This window comes from Acanthopagrus latus, chromosome 8 (genome assembly GCF_904848185.1).
Source record: "Acanthopagrus latus isolate v.2019 chromosome 8, fAcaLat1.1, whole genome shotgun sequence".
NCBI lineage: Eukaryota > Metazoa > Chordata > Actinopteri > Spariformes > Sparidae > Acanthopagrus > Acanthopagrus latus.
This window is the reverse complement of record NC_051046.1, coordinates 24,065,483-24,080,651: the sequence shown is the minus strand read 5'-3', so window position 1 is coordinate 24,080,651 and position 15,169 is coordinate 24,065,483. Positions and strand designations below refer to the sequence as shown.

Genomic DNA, 15,169 nt, shown 5'->3' with positions numbered 1-15,169 from the left:
AAGTTGAAACATTGTCTCAAACAATGGTCTCAGAAAGAAAATACAGTGGTTACATGCCTTCAAATGTTTAAATTCTGTCTCAATCATATCCAATAGTTTCACACCTTTACATTTTAAAACCCTGTCTTGAGCAGTAGTCTCCAGATAAAATATCCAGTGTTTTCATGCCTTTAAATGCTAAAACACTGTCTTAAGAAGTTGTATATATATATATATATATATATATATATATATATATATATATATATATATATATATATATATATATATATATATATATATATATATATATATATATATATATATATATGTCTAATGGTTTCCTGCCTTCAAATGTCGGAAATGCCAGCTCAGACAGTGGTCCTAGTATGGTTTCACACCTTCATATGTTCAGACGTCATCTCCAAGTCTGGTTTCATGCTATCATGCTACTCAATCCTCCTCCTGAAGTAAAAATCAGGTCATATAAATATAAGCTCAACATAAGAAGACTCGCAGTGTAATAATGTATTTTATTTATACACACACACACACACACACACACACACACACACACACACACACACACACACACACACACACATATACACACTTATGAACTGTACAATTTTAACATATCCGTGAATTGCAGAAATGTATGATTCCAGCATTTTTATCCTTGGGACTGGGTTGGACACTATGAACGCTAACACAACAGTTGACATATCAAATGTACTGACTCATGCAAATAAGCAAACTATCAAGTCATTAATATATTTTTGTTAATGCGTCCTTATATACTACAAACTTGCAACAGCAAATATACTTTAAAAGGAAATTATGGTTGCCCAAAACACAATCTCGATCAATATAATCAGGAAACGTGAATCAACACATTGGCCAAGTCATTGATCCTGATACTTAACGTAACCATACAATAACTGCACATAATGAATACAGTCTTTGACGTTTTTTTGTGGCTGAGTTCAGGTACTCACAGGACTTGGTTAAACTAAGGAAGACATCATGGTATCAACTAAACCAGCAAGAACAGCTGTATTTCCATTGCATAAACAAACTGTGAACACAGCATTGACAGATTGTCACCTTTAAAGTTGACATGGTGAACAAGACCTTGTTAGTTCCATACACATCCAAGCAGTCAGAGAGAGACATTAACACTGAGCATCACATTTCTATCTGACTGACGAATGTAAGCCCAATATTTACTTTATTATAGCCCAGAAACATCTGACTCCAAACCGGCTAAATGTTCCACTGTCTTTATCGCCTAGCTGCTAACTATGTCTGTTTACCATTTGGTGCTGGGCATGTGGTGTAAAGTGGACTATTAGAGCTTTTAACCTAAAAATGACGCAATGAGAAAGATGAGAGTGAACCAAAACAGTAAAGATGTGGGCTGGACTGTTAAACAGTTTGCTGTAGGTTAACCATTTGTCACATTGTTTTCACAATATCATTTGATTTTGGCATCAAGACAATGTCTAAAACAGCTGCTTTACATATCATAAAAGTCAGAGCTCCCAAGTGCTACATAAATGTAACACTTCCTACACATGATCATGGCAGCAATTCTTTTTCTGTACAAATTTTGAAAACAAATTAGTAGTAAATACTTGTAACTAGCTAACTGAATTCTGTTGGGAAACCTGATGATATAAATTGATAAAGCTCTGTGAAAGTACCAGAGAAAAGTGGTCACAACAGCAGGTATTTCAGATAGATGGATACATGTAGATGTCATAAAACGTATGTAGTCTCCAGTCATGTGCTCAACTGTATCTATCCTGTAACTAATAAGCATCTGCATAAGTCACATAGTCAGACACAGTATTGCTATACGGTGCTCCCTCTCCAAAGTAGCCACACAAACATTCATATCATCCTCCATACCATCCTACCATCCATCCATTGGCCACACCTTTATCTCCCACCCTGTCCCTGTTTCCATCCCTTCATCATTGCTGCTGTTTTTCAGATTTGCACCTGTCATCTCCAGGGTCCTCTTCTCTCTTCAACTATGCTGTTCACCCAAAAGTGCAGAATTCTCTTTCTTTTTTTTGTATACCACTGTTATCCCCTCACTCACCTCTCACTCTTCCTTTCCTCAACAGTCCATCTCCCTTCTCCTTCCTCATGTCTGTTATCTGCTGCTGTACTCGTTTGCCTCCCAGCACAGATCCTACCTTGCTTCTCTTCAATGTTGGACTTTGGACTCTGAAACCAACTTACAAACCACAAACAGAACTCTATTATATATATATATATATATATATATATATATATATATATATATATATATATATATATATATATATATATATATATATATATATATATATATATGAATATGAATTTACACAGTGAATATACAAATGGATATATAAATATATCGAAATCTAAGCCACCATTTCTATTCTACTGGTATTATGATGATAATAATGATAATACTAATGAAAAATGAATCTGGTTGATGACTATAATATCTGTATTTCCGTACTTAAGTGTTATATAAAAGAAAAAATATTCTAAGAGAAACTTACTAGTGATTGTGTGTGGAAATCTGAGGCTGCCGTTCTGCTCTTCTGATTAAAAACATGCTTCTTGTTTTTGTTTTGGGTCAAACCAAGTTGTGGCTAAAAAGCTGAGACTAGTACTTATTATGAAAAACCTACAGCTAAAAGGACTTTTATTTATTATTATTATTATAATTAATATTATTATTATTATTATCAATCAATCAAATCAATTTACCTACTGTTTTTATTATTTATTTGCTCTGATGAAATCAATAAAATTTAAATGGTACTTTTATTTTTCTTAAACCTACTTTAAGCCTGGTGTGGCACTTTATTTTGTTGGAGCTGGCAGAACTTCTGAAAGCAACCAGCGGCGTACACAGCCCCAGGTGTATCGATGTGTGTGATGGTGGGCCGTGTCTCCTCCTTTCTCCATGTCTCTTTGGACCTTTACTCAATCACTTCTACACCTTATTTCGTTATCTGTATATTTCTCTTTACACCCCAGTTTCTCTCTCAGTCAGATCGAAAAGGGGTTCCGTGTCACGTTGCCTTCTCTGTCCCTCTTTGTCCTGGCCCCTCTAAACTCTTTGGATGCTCACCCGTTCTCTCTATCTCTGTCTCCATCTCTCTGTCTCTCTGTGTCACTCTCCCTCTCTTTCCCCACTCTGTTGGTTTTTAAGATTTTGTGGTTCGGTTCTCTCCAGACTCTAATGAGCTCCAGGGGGAAAATTAGAGCTGGAATAACAAGCAAACATCAACATCGTCTCCCCTCTTCTTTTCAGATCCCTCCTTTCTCCTGCTCCTTCTTCTCTCCCCCCTTCATCTGACTTCATTTTTTCTCTCTATGTCTTGCTTTCCCACTGCTTGATCTCCCCTCTTCTCTCACACATCGTTCTTCTTTTTCTTCCAATTTCCCCTCTGTTTCCCATCGCTGACACGCTGTCCTCTTCCCCTCTGCTCAGACCCGTCTCGGTGGCACTCCCTTTATTCTACATTTCGCCTCTTCTCTTAGCTTTCAACTTTCCTTTTGTCACAAGGTTTTTCTTTTGAATATCTGTTTCCCTTTTAACTGCCAAGTACTGTATTGGCACAAACACAAGCCAACATTTTCACTCTTAATCACTTTGGAAAGACCGGAGTCGTCTTACTGTCCATGAGTAGCTTTCAACACACTCTGTCTCTGTCTTTGTGCTGTCTCTCTGCCTGTCACTGTCTGTCTCTCCAATTGTCCCTGCATCTTTGGCCTAAAAGCAGAAAATCTAAACTACAAAATAGGTTACTTTAAGTTGAACTAAAGGCAATTAAAACTACTTGGTTAAAGAAGAGAAAGAGTTCTACCTTCACTAGAGTTATATGACAAGGCCCACACTCTTGTCTTTAGGGTAGATAAGAAGCTACAGTCAGAGGCATGCAACATAGCTTAGCAGAAAGAGGGAACAGCTAGGCTACTAGTACCTCTATTTTCATGTTTGGCTACACATAATTCCTCGTGCAGTCATGTTAGCAAGCTAACCTAAAGTTACACAAAATCACTAAATCACCTTTCCATAACAGCAAACTAGTCACATAACTCAGGTCAGTCTCATTCCCAGGGCGTCAAATACACGCCACTCAGTGTGTCCCTTTCTGGAAGGCTTTGAGTGATGCCAAATGCTATGAGAACTTGTGGCTCCATATCATTGAAACATGTGAGCCAATTAACCACACATTATGGTTGCCCAGTTTAATATTCAACATAATTTTCTACAAAAAAATGTATCGTTCCTAAAAACAATGCTTACTTTTCAGAGGCTGCAACTAGCAAATGTTTGACATTTTTGCTTTATGAAGCACTTAAGTGAGTATGTCACGTTCACATATTAACTGATTGCTTGCACAATTGTTTGAAAAAGTAGTACAGAGAGGGTTCAAAAGAAAAAAAAAAACATAGGTGGCTACAATAATGATTTAGTACAGATACAAGGTTTAAACATTAGGTTGTGATCAAAAGAACTTCAAGAGTGAGCTCTGCCATCACTTACTGTACATCAGCATGTACACAAACAAAAAAATCTAAAGTCAAACATCGAGACTAAAATAAGTCCAAAACATATCACTCAGAACACTATTATCCCACTTTGGATTGAAGATTTTTATGTTAGACCTCCCTGGTAAATTATTTAAATAATAATTAACAGGCTGTTCGTGGATCTATTTTCATTGATGACTGACTGTCATTAAGTATGTTCGTCAATCATATGTGCTGATTGTAACACATTTCAGGCCTGTTTATGTCACTTCAGCAGAGATCGGACCACACCATTTCAACCCAGTATCGCCCCGACCTTATAAATGAGGTACATCAGTAATGAAAATGAGCGCTGGGTGTGAATATTGCTTGTTTTATCTTATTGTGTCATGAGCGGAAGAAAACCCGAAAAGCTTCTGGGAGCCTCGCAAAGTCCTGACAGAAAGACAATTATGTGGAAATTACTTTGTTCCGAGATGTCGGCCCAGAGCAGCACGGAGACATTTTCCATGCACAGCTAGAAACACAGCACAGCAAAAGAGTAACTACGGTCTAATTTATTTCAGTAATTACAATTTCACTGTCATTTTTCTACCGACTGGTAGAAAAAAAGTCAGACACGAGAGAGAAATATTGATATACTGTATCACAATAGTTTGAAGCTGCTTTACACATCTGTTTATGATCAAGCCATTTTCATATCCGTGCTAATACATTTTCTCTTTTTCTTTCTTTCTTTTTTTTTTCTAAATTCTGTTAACTCAATCACCTCTAACAGAATGTGGATGAAAGTGTGTTTGATGAGGTTAGTTTTTGACAGAGAGGGAACGTGTGTGTGTGTGTGTTCACTTCCCTCACAGCAGCAGGTCCGTCCAGGGGCCGTGTCCTCCAGCAGTAATTTGATTGTGGCAGAGAGAGGGAGACATAATTGTCTGCAGCAGGTCACTGCATAACCAATGTGTGCGTGTGTGTGTGTGTGTGTGTGTATAGTGGTTGTTCTCGCCTACATCCTCCCCACCTGCTGCATCTGCTCCACTATACCACACTTTCCTCCTTTTTGCTCCTCTCCTCTCCCCTCCTCTCCTCTCCTCTCCTCTCCCCTCCTCTCCTCTCCCCTCCTCTCCTCTCCTCTCCTCTCCTCTCCTCTCCTCTCCCCTCCTCTCCTCTCCTCTCCCCTCCTCTCCTCTCCTCTCCTCTCCCCTCCTCTCCTCTCCTCTCCTCTCCTCTCCTCTCAATGTCAACAGAAAGCTGACAGTTGCGTCTGATGCAGCATTATATTTTCAGCTCTATGGAAATGTGCACACACTTTGTTTACAGTTGCCAAGAGCACACACACACACACACACACACACACACACACACACACACACACACACACACACACACACACACACACACACACACACACACACACACACTCTCACACTTCCTGCTGCAATTTTGCCCCCATGCCCTCTCACAGCCAGATGGGCATGAAGGCAGATAGACAGCCAACAAGACGGAGCCATGGAGAGCGAGTCAGACTGACATCTAGACCGGACAAAAAAAAAAAAAAAAGGACAGACCAGCAATTCTGTCATCCCACTGAGGGATAACCTTTGACCCCTGGCACACTCAGCCGTTCCTCAGGTCACACACTCTCACACAAATGCAGACACATCCGTGGTAGCTTGATCTCTAGCATTTTCAGATCATCTGACACCAAGTCCCTCAAGGCCTTCCCCTTCATTTTGCCTTGTTGTCACTCAAATAACACTTTCCAGCACAAAGATGGGGAACGATTATGAAAATCCCTGTCCATCTAAAAGCTAATTTGACAGTATATTCAGGAAACAACAGAATATAACAGAACATCTGAATATGTCTTTGTTTAAATGTTACAATACTTGAGTTTATGCACGTGAGGGAACAGAGGAGCTTAATGAAAACATCATTTCAGTATATAGATGGTGATTCTTAAAGGGATCCTGTGGAAATTCCATGTTGTGCTGGAAGACGTGCTAACTAACATCGGTTCTGTTTCAATGAGATGAGACACTCCAGAACGTGGATAAAGTCACATCCCTTGGTCTGTTGCTGTTATCCGAGTCCTTCACAAAGAAATCTACAGTCCATAAACCCTTTGATGCACAAGCTGTGCAAGCCCCCCATGTACACAACATTTCTGTGCTTTATCTTTTGAAATCAAAGTGAAAAGTGCGAAATGTTCAACAAAAACATTTTTGGTAATCAAAAGCAAGCTATTAAATGAATACTTAGAATACTGAATAATGATACATTTATTTCCAACATATAGCACAGAAGCCACGCATGAAATTACAGAGGAACTGTCATTTTGGACCCCTTTTGTACATACTGTGGGGCAGGGAAACAAAAACAACTTTTAATTAAAACGGATTTGTCATGATCAAATGTTAATTTAATCATATTACAGTTTTTCTCGATTGTTTACACACAAAAACTGGTACTTGAGACACAATGACCACAACGTGTAACTCATGCACCGACCCCCTGAACCAATTCTGCTAAACGACAAGCACAATTCCTGCTTTACACTCAAATTGCAGTTCTAAAACACACTTTTTTCAAAACACTACACACAATTCTCTGCATTTGGCACAATTTTCATGGAGAAAATCTCTTGTTTTCACATGGAACACACTGTCATTCAAAATTCTAAAGTCAGTTGCCCTACTATGCACACTGACTCATCACATGGGCAAACACCTGTCACACAGTTTTACAATTAGCAGTCAGAGCTTTAGCATAAAAGGTCAACAGGTGAGCTCTTCTATTTTGGAGCAATGGATGCCAACATTGGAAACAGAGGCAGTGTCAGAGCCAGAGCAGTGAGAATAATGAGAATAGGTAAGAAATCTACTCTCACTAGTAAATTGCAGTACTGCATATCGATACAGTACTCACTGAGTACAGTAGTACATTATTGCCTATGGACTGTTCTGTTAAAAATAAAGTATGTTTCACGTATTTGGGAAATGTATTCCTACTTTGTATTCCTACACAGTATTTACAGTATTTTACTATTTGTATTGCAGAACTGAAAGATTACCAACACAAGGTGGATAAAATATATGTGTTACCATGTATTTGTGTGTCCTGAGTATAAAAACAATATTCTCAAATAATATTTTACAACACAGAGATGTATGAGCTGTCTGTAGTAAGTGTAACACTGAACAAAAAAAGGCCTAAGTCATTATGATCAATGAAGAAGTGTTGTCCATTCATCATAGTGTTTTACATTGAGCACATCAGTGTTCAACTGGTTCTTCTAAATGTCTATTCATTTGATGGTTTGTGTGTGCCATTTGAAAACAAAATGCCATTTTGAGAAGAGATAACATTGTTTTGAATTTAAAGGTTCATTTTGCAGGACAATTTAGGGGTTTTGCCCATTGTGTGTGTGATTTTTGATTTGTGTGTAGAGTTCTGAGAGTATGAGGCATGCTTTCAGAAAATGTGTGTAAACAATCGAGAAAAACTGTAATTTACTTAGAAAATATAGAAGAGAAAAACTGACAGGTCATATTTTGTGTGATGTCCACAGGCTTGTACCAGCAACCAAGCTTAACAGGGATGGTCTCATTCTTCACATCACATTACAACCTGCTCACATATAGCTATTAAAAAGTGACTCATACTTGTGAATTCCCACAACATGTTACTTAGAGCCCCTTTATGGAAACAGTCACTCTACATAACTCATGCAGTCTGTATTGGTTTTCTATTGTTTGGACTGTAAAAAGAACTTAACAAAAGACAATCACAAGGGATCCAGTATTAGATTCACAATTCTAAAGATATGTAAGTATATATTATCACTTTAATCTGTAAAAGTTGGGCAGCCATATATTTGTACACATAAATGTATATTTTATGTGTAAAGGTGAGGATACAGTAAACCTTCATAGCAGATATCTGTCAGAGCTCCAGTGGACCCTGACACCAATCCTTCTCTTTGCTTCATATATTTGTACATATATTTATTTATGTATGCTGTTTGACGTTGTTTATATGTGGTGGACCCTGCCACCTTTCTAGCTTCAAAGAGTGTTTTGGGGACCTTATTGGGGACAGCTTGTTTATTCAGTTAAGGAAATATATATAATTCTGAGTTCATTAATATTGTAAAAATTGCAATTCTTAGTTTTTATTTATTCTACAAAACTACATAGTGTCCCTTCAATTACTGTTACTTTACTTGGATGTTTGAGCTTCACTTTGCAGAGTGATGCTTGTGCAGAGTCTGACACTAGCAGGTTGTTTTCACATTCATGTGGTAGAGAGGAGAGAACGTTTCTCATCAGAGTTTTACACGTGTTAGTACTGGATAAGTCTGAGTTGTTACATCACAACTAGTTTGGAAGCCAATCATGGTCCAGTATGTAACTCGTGGAAAACTTAAAGCCTCACGCACACCTACACTAAAAATGTACTTTGAAGTGAAGTAGGAGACATACTGTGTTGAACTGTTAAACCCTCCAAACGCACAACATTTGCGTATTCATAGATATGGATTTGATTTTCAATGTCAGAGAAGGAGAAGATATAATTTTATTAATTTCTAATCAGCCATTTGAACGTTTTGTGGTTAAATCGTATCAGGTACACATTATTATTCCAAGCAGAATATTGTATGGCTTGAACCATTTCTGGAGGGCATACTGTTTTGAATACATTAAATCTTTATTACATTTTCATAGTGGTATTAACAAATCCAGGTTGTAGGTGCTACCAACAAGCTACCATTTCCTGCAGTGACGCCTTACATGTAAAACCCACATATAAGCCTGAAATATATTCAGAAATTTGAATTTTTCTGCGTTTTTGTCTGCCTGCAGATGTGCTATAAACACTTTTTACATTTTGAAATGTATACTCAAGTGGTCATAAAAGAGATGCTATAATGAAAACATGTTAAACTTGTTAACTTGTTAAACAGAATGTAGTCCTAGGTAACAGACATCTTGTCTGAGTTGTGCTGTCATCAGCTGCTATAAACAATAAACATCAACTTTAGGGAAAAACGAAAAGAAAAGTTCATCTTTTCTCAGAAACCAAATTTATGGTCATTCAAGGTGATTGACCTGAACAACCCAAACTTTCCATTGTCAATGTTAGCCAACTTTGCTACGGTTATTTCAGACCAGCCCTTTATCTAAATGAACAGGGGGAGCCGTGACTTAACTTTTGATAAAGAAAATAGCCTTTGCCTCAAAACAAGGTTTAAAACGTGTTTCCACAGGTTATACTTCTGCAGCTCTTGTAAACAGAATCATGACACCAACTTCTTTTACAACTCAGTCCAAATGTCTAATGTTTGAATAACCTCACCCGCTACAATAATCCTGTGCATTAGCATGATATACATGATATGCTGCGCCTATAGGACTCTGCAGCCACAGCAGATCTGTTGAAACTGTGGTGACGTGTTTCCTCATTGGGCCGTGATAAAGCACTCAACTGGCTTTTGAGGGAGGTGGGGATATGTGTCACCCAACAGCCATCGCTGGCATTATAGACTTTTCTATCCAAAATGCTTTAAGTGGCTTGTCCCCTCCCGTATATTGTCTATGGTTCAGTTAAACTGTGCCAGCAGAGTAACGGCTTCTAGGAGCACAATGCATGGATCAGCCAGTAGCAAAGCAAATTGTTACTGATCAGAGCTTCTAGCAGCTCATTTTTTTCTAAATGCAGACTTGTTTCAGAGTGTTTACTCATTCCTATGGCACTAATATTTCAAATGTATGCTGTTTTACCCTGTGAGAAAAGACACATTAAGTCATATATCATATATTTGCAGTCAGAAATCCTCAGCTGAGCATAGCCCACAGAAATAAAGAGATTTATATATTTGTTGCCTATTTGGCTCTTCATGTTTGTCCCCCATCTGCTGCAAAATGTTCACTTAAACAGAGTGCTGCATACTGGTACTACGGGACTGTCTGACATCTTCTTTCACCAATGTTTTTTTTCGAGCCATTTGTTTCATGGCATTTTACACTTCAAGAGAAAATAACTACACTGAGTTCAACTTGAAGACAGGCCCTATATATTTCAGCAGGGAGGACGGACAAACGTGATATTTTGGACTCTTCATGAAGCACCATGTGTCTGTAGTGTCACACGCAGAGACTGACTGTGTTGATTTTGCAATATGAGCTGAGGTGACGGGGGAGTGCAGGTGAGAGACCAGAACATGTAGTTACAGATCGACACAACACAGAGCAAAGAACAGAGTGTAATGAAAATTGACAGAGTGAGTCAACCCCCCCTGCCCCCACATGGCTCAGATTGGAGCGGATACTGCTGTAACAATAAACTAAAGCTGTTACCACACATTCAGTTTCTGCGCGTGTATTTGTGATGCACTATGCACTAATGAACGGTGTGGAACATTTCCTGCAACACGAAAGCCAAAACTGGGCAAATGTTTTAGTCTTTACTGGTAAAACCACGTGGTGAACTGATTTCATCGCCGCCTGAATGTTTGAAACCAGGACAGACAAAATTATTGAAATGAAATGCAGCATGTCAACCATCATCAAGCCATCAGTGAATTCCACCTTCTAATGGGTGTAATCTGTGTAGCCGATGCGACAACTTCACTCTTCACTCTTAGATTTCTGCAGCACGAGCGTGGGGAGCCTCTCAGTGTCGGCTGTCTGTGGTTCTGAGGATGTTGCTGAGTGCACTTTAAAGTAACTTTGAATATTTAACTGTGAGTAAGCGGAGCCTGTGTCAGCGCTGTACACCACACAAAGGAACATTTCATACTCGGAATTGTTTGGCAGGAAAACAAAGATTAAAATGCGGTAAACAGTTTACAGCTTTCAGCTTGCTGCCCTTCATAATTCATGCCATCGGCAGAAGGTGTAAAGAAGTAAACTGATAGATTTAGCTGCTGCTCAATGCAAACGCTACTCTGAAACTCATATTAAAGCTACAGTGAAGGTTTTATGAATATGCAGGTTATGACATTGGGAATGCCATTCTGTCTCCATTTCTGTATTAGACCTGTTGTATATCAGCTTGTGGCAAGAAACATATGAACCATTGTGCTATCAGGATAGTGGCATTTCATCCAGAAAAAGACGAAGCTTGAAATGAAAATGCCACAAAATATGAACCTGAAGGAAATTGGAACACCAATTTGAACTTGCTGTCAGCAGAACCCATGTCAGATTTGTGACGTCCGCTAGTCAATAAATAAGGTACACCACCTTGCTCCAGTGGCCTGGAGTTTCTGAGGAAGCCATGCTGTTGCAAACCGAGTGACGCTGCAGCCCCAGTCGCTTCAACAAGTGTACAATAAAAAAAACAGCTTAAGACTGTTAAAGTGTGTTGGGTTCCAACACCAGTTCTGTTTCACAGTTACTATGCTGATCCTTTCACTTTAGGTTGCATGGAGAACAAATGCGTTCAAAAAATACAAATAAAAGATGTTGGGGGACGCAGCATGAAGTGCAACAACGTCCAAGCAGAGTGTTTGAAGGGGTTGATTGGTCAAAAAAAAAAAAAGGAATCTCACTCAGGAGACTGATGTTCGTGTCCTGTGTGAAACTTAAAGTAGACTTTTGTTTGATGTCAGTCTGTAAGCAGTGTTGTAAAAAGTACCCAGAAGTCAAACCTGAGTAAGATTTTGAGTTAAATATCACTTAAAAAGTAACAGTCACCCATACTTCTAACTCACTAAAGTCTTTGAGTACCTGATAGATGTATGTATGTATGTGTGTGTATGTATAAGGATCAAATTTAACAAGTATATATGCAGTATACTGTATACTATGGGTTGATTAATTATCGTTTCTGACATTCAAATTTTTCAGATTTTTCATTTTTAAATGTGCCAATAAAATAAATCAATTTAAAAATGTGCTCCACTGGGTCTAATGTCACATGCAATGCTCAAATTAACTACAATAACTGCAGTCAACAAATAAATGTAGGAACTCAAAGTTGTACTTTAACTTACAATTTTGGCAACTAGGGAGCTTCCTATAAAAGCAAACCAGACCATCTTCATAGTGCTGCTCAGCTACTACCAGCCTGCTAGAGTGTCGTGGGGTAAGCCACACCTGAGGAATCAACAGTCGCATCTGATTCTGTTCTGATACAGATGTTTACCAATGGGAGGAGAGCTCTGACATAACTTTTAAACTTTTTGGGATTAAAAAAGTGGCTTTATCTTCGGAGATGGGAAGTATATTTCACCTCATGAATGCAACTTTACAGAGAGGAGAAGGGAAAAGAAGAGGAGGAACCGCAGACTGACGGTGAGTGTCAGATAGTGAGAATCTACCTGAATTTAAAGACAGAAACACTCCTAGTGTGCCACTGCTGGCTGATGTTAGCTCACGGCTAATGTTGTAAAGTAATCTGGCTGTTTGTGGCGGGTACGCACCGCATCTTTATTTTGTTACCATGACGATGAAGGTCACCTGATGCTGGATCTGCTCCCCACATCGATTGTTGGTAGGGATCAGCATATCACCCATACACAAAATTACACTTATGCACATGGACTGCATGCAATTTTTAATTGTGTTTGCACGCAGATTGTTGAGACCAGGCTGAACACTGAGCTGATTTCTCTTAGTTTGGTGTTTTACCATCACTTTTAAAACCAGAGCGCAGGGATTTGGTTGTTCTAGCATCAATACAGTCGATTACAGCCAATTTGCACCCCATGTGGAGATTGAGATTTCTGTCTGTTGCTGTTGATCTTCTTCAAGCTAGGCTACAAATGTTTTTTTTTTCACCGCCCTTCTACTTGAATAATATGCTCGTTTTTTTTAAATTATATAGTCTGCAAGCAACATTATCAATAACCAACTCCGACTGAAGAGCTGACCAGACGTGAAGGCTAAACAGAAAGAGGAGAGGGAGATACTTGAATGGCAGGGGCGCGTATGTTCTATATGTGTAAGTACATGCTACAGCGTGCATTTGTGTGAGGACAGACACCTGTGTTTGTGTCAGCGGCCTCAGTGAGCATGTCGTGTCTCTGTGTCTCCTGCTGTGACACGTCAGTACAACAGCCCAGACTCCCACAGGAATACAGTCACGGCAACAAAGGTGACTGCAGCGATGCTGAAGAGGGACCAGGGTGAAGCAGGTGGAAGGAAGGGGAGCTTGCACTACGTTTTCAAATGAATGAATAGCCCCAGAGTTTGCGTAATTAAAAATAACAACAAGGTACAACAAAGCTCTTTACTGCTGTGTGATTCGGACTAGATTGAGGAGCAGGAAGTTGCTTTATCTCAAAAATGATGTGTTTCCCATGATTTCCTGTTTGTTTATAATAAAGAGACTTTGCAACATTTTGCTTTCAAAGTGTTTGCAGTTTTGCCCTATTCTCTATTTACATTTAGACTGCAGAGGCCAATACATGATATACTTATGAGTTCATAATTCCCCATAAAAGTACAAAAAAGTCAACAGTGACAGACTATGACCCTCTAACCCCGTAGTGTCAGTTCTGCACATGAATGGCTCAGCTCAGCGGTCGATATAGCACTAAAATGTTGTATTTAAAGGTCCCATATTATACTGTTTTTCATCAATTTCACACAGCTGTCAGAGGTCCAACAACACTGTGTTTGATATGCATTGCCCCAAACCCATCCATGGTCCTGAATTTCAGCTGTCTAAAAGTTGCTCTACAGAACTCCACTGAGAGCAGGCTGTTTCTGTGCCTGTACCTTTAAATGCTAATGAGCTCCGTCTGTCAATGCCTACTTGCCTGCCACATGCCGCTTACGCTAGCGGTAGCATGCGCTAATGTTTACGGTGGATGTATCACTATGGCTCGCGGAGATGCTATCATTCAACATTCAACGTTCAACGTTCGGTTTATCGTTCAGTTTGTAGAGACCAGAGAATAATATGGGACCTTTAATGTCAAGTTTGACTTTCAAAATAAAGACTCCACAGTTGGCAGCAATAGGTAATATATGTATATTTCTGAATTAGCCATTCAGGGTTAAGAGTGTGGACACACGGTTCACAGTCTGATGTATTTGTAATTAATGTAGTCAAACGTGGTTTAGTCAGGTTTAACCGGAAACAAAACTACTTGGTTAGAGTAAGACAACAAAACTATTGTTAAGGTTTGTCATACTTTGGACTAAAACATTTAGTCTCATAATGTAAGTGATGGAACTCACGTTAGTTATATCCTACACATAAGTTAAAGGTGCACTCTGTAGTTTTGGCCAAGACATTTTAATCAGAAGAGAAATATCTGTAGGGTATGATTTAAAAAAAAAAAAAAAAACACAAACAAACCAAATAAACAAACTGACAGTATGACAACACAGTGTCATACTGTCATACTTTGTTTGTATGTGGTGAACCCTGCCACCTTTCTAGCGTCAATTAGTGTTCTGGGGACCTTATTTTCCTCTGAGAAGAGTTTGTTTATTCAGTTGTGGAAAAACAAATATTTCTGAGTTTGTGATCTTACCTAGTTAGTATTGTAAATATTGTCTGAGTCTGAATTTCTTCTCCAAAACTACATAGTGACCCTTCAACTCAACCACCCAAGTCACTCCACCACTCAGACTTATCTTACTCTGTATACCACTGCACTAAGGGGAGGCTTCAGGAAGTGACA

General features: G+C 38.9%; 1 long non-coding RNA gene across 1 annotated transcript; it reads left to right on the top strand.

Moving 5' to 3' along the window:
- The first annotated feature begins 12,976 nt into the window (after positions 1-12,976).
- Positions 12,977-13,828, top strand: LOC119024886. Its single transcript, XR_005076629.1, has 3 exons — positions 12,977-13,026; positions 13,360-13,476; positions 13,585-13,828. It is a non-coding gene; the product is annotated as an uncharacterized LOC119024886 (long non-coding RNA).
- The last annotated feature ends 1,341 nt before the right edge of the window (positions 13,829-15,169 follow it).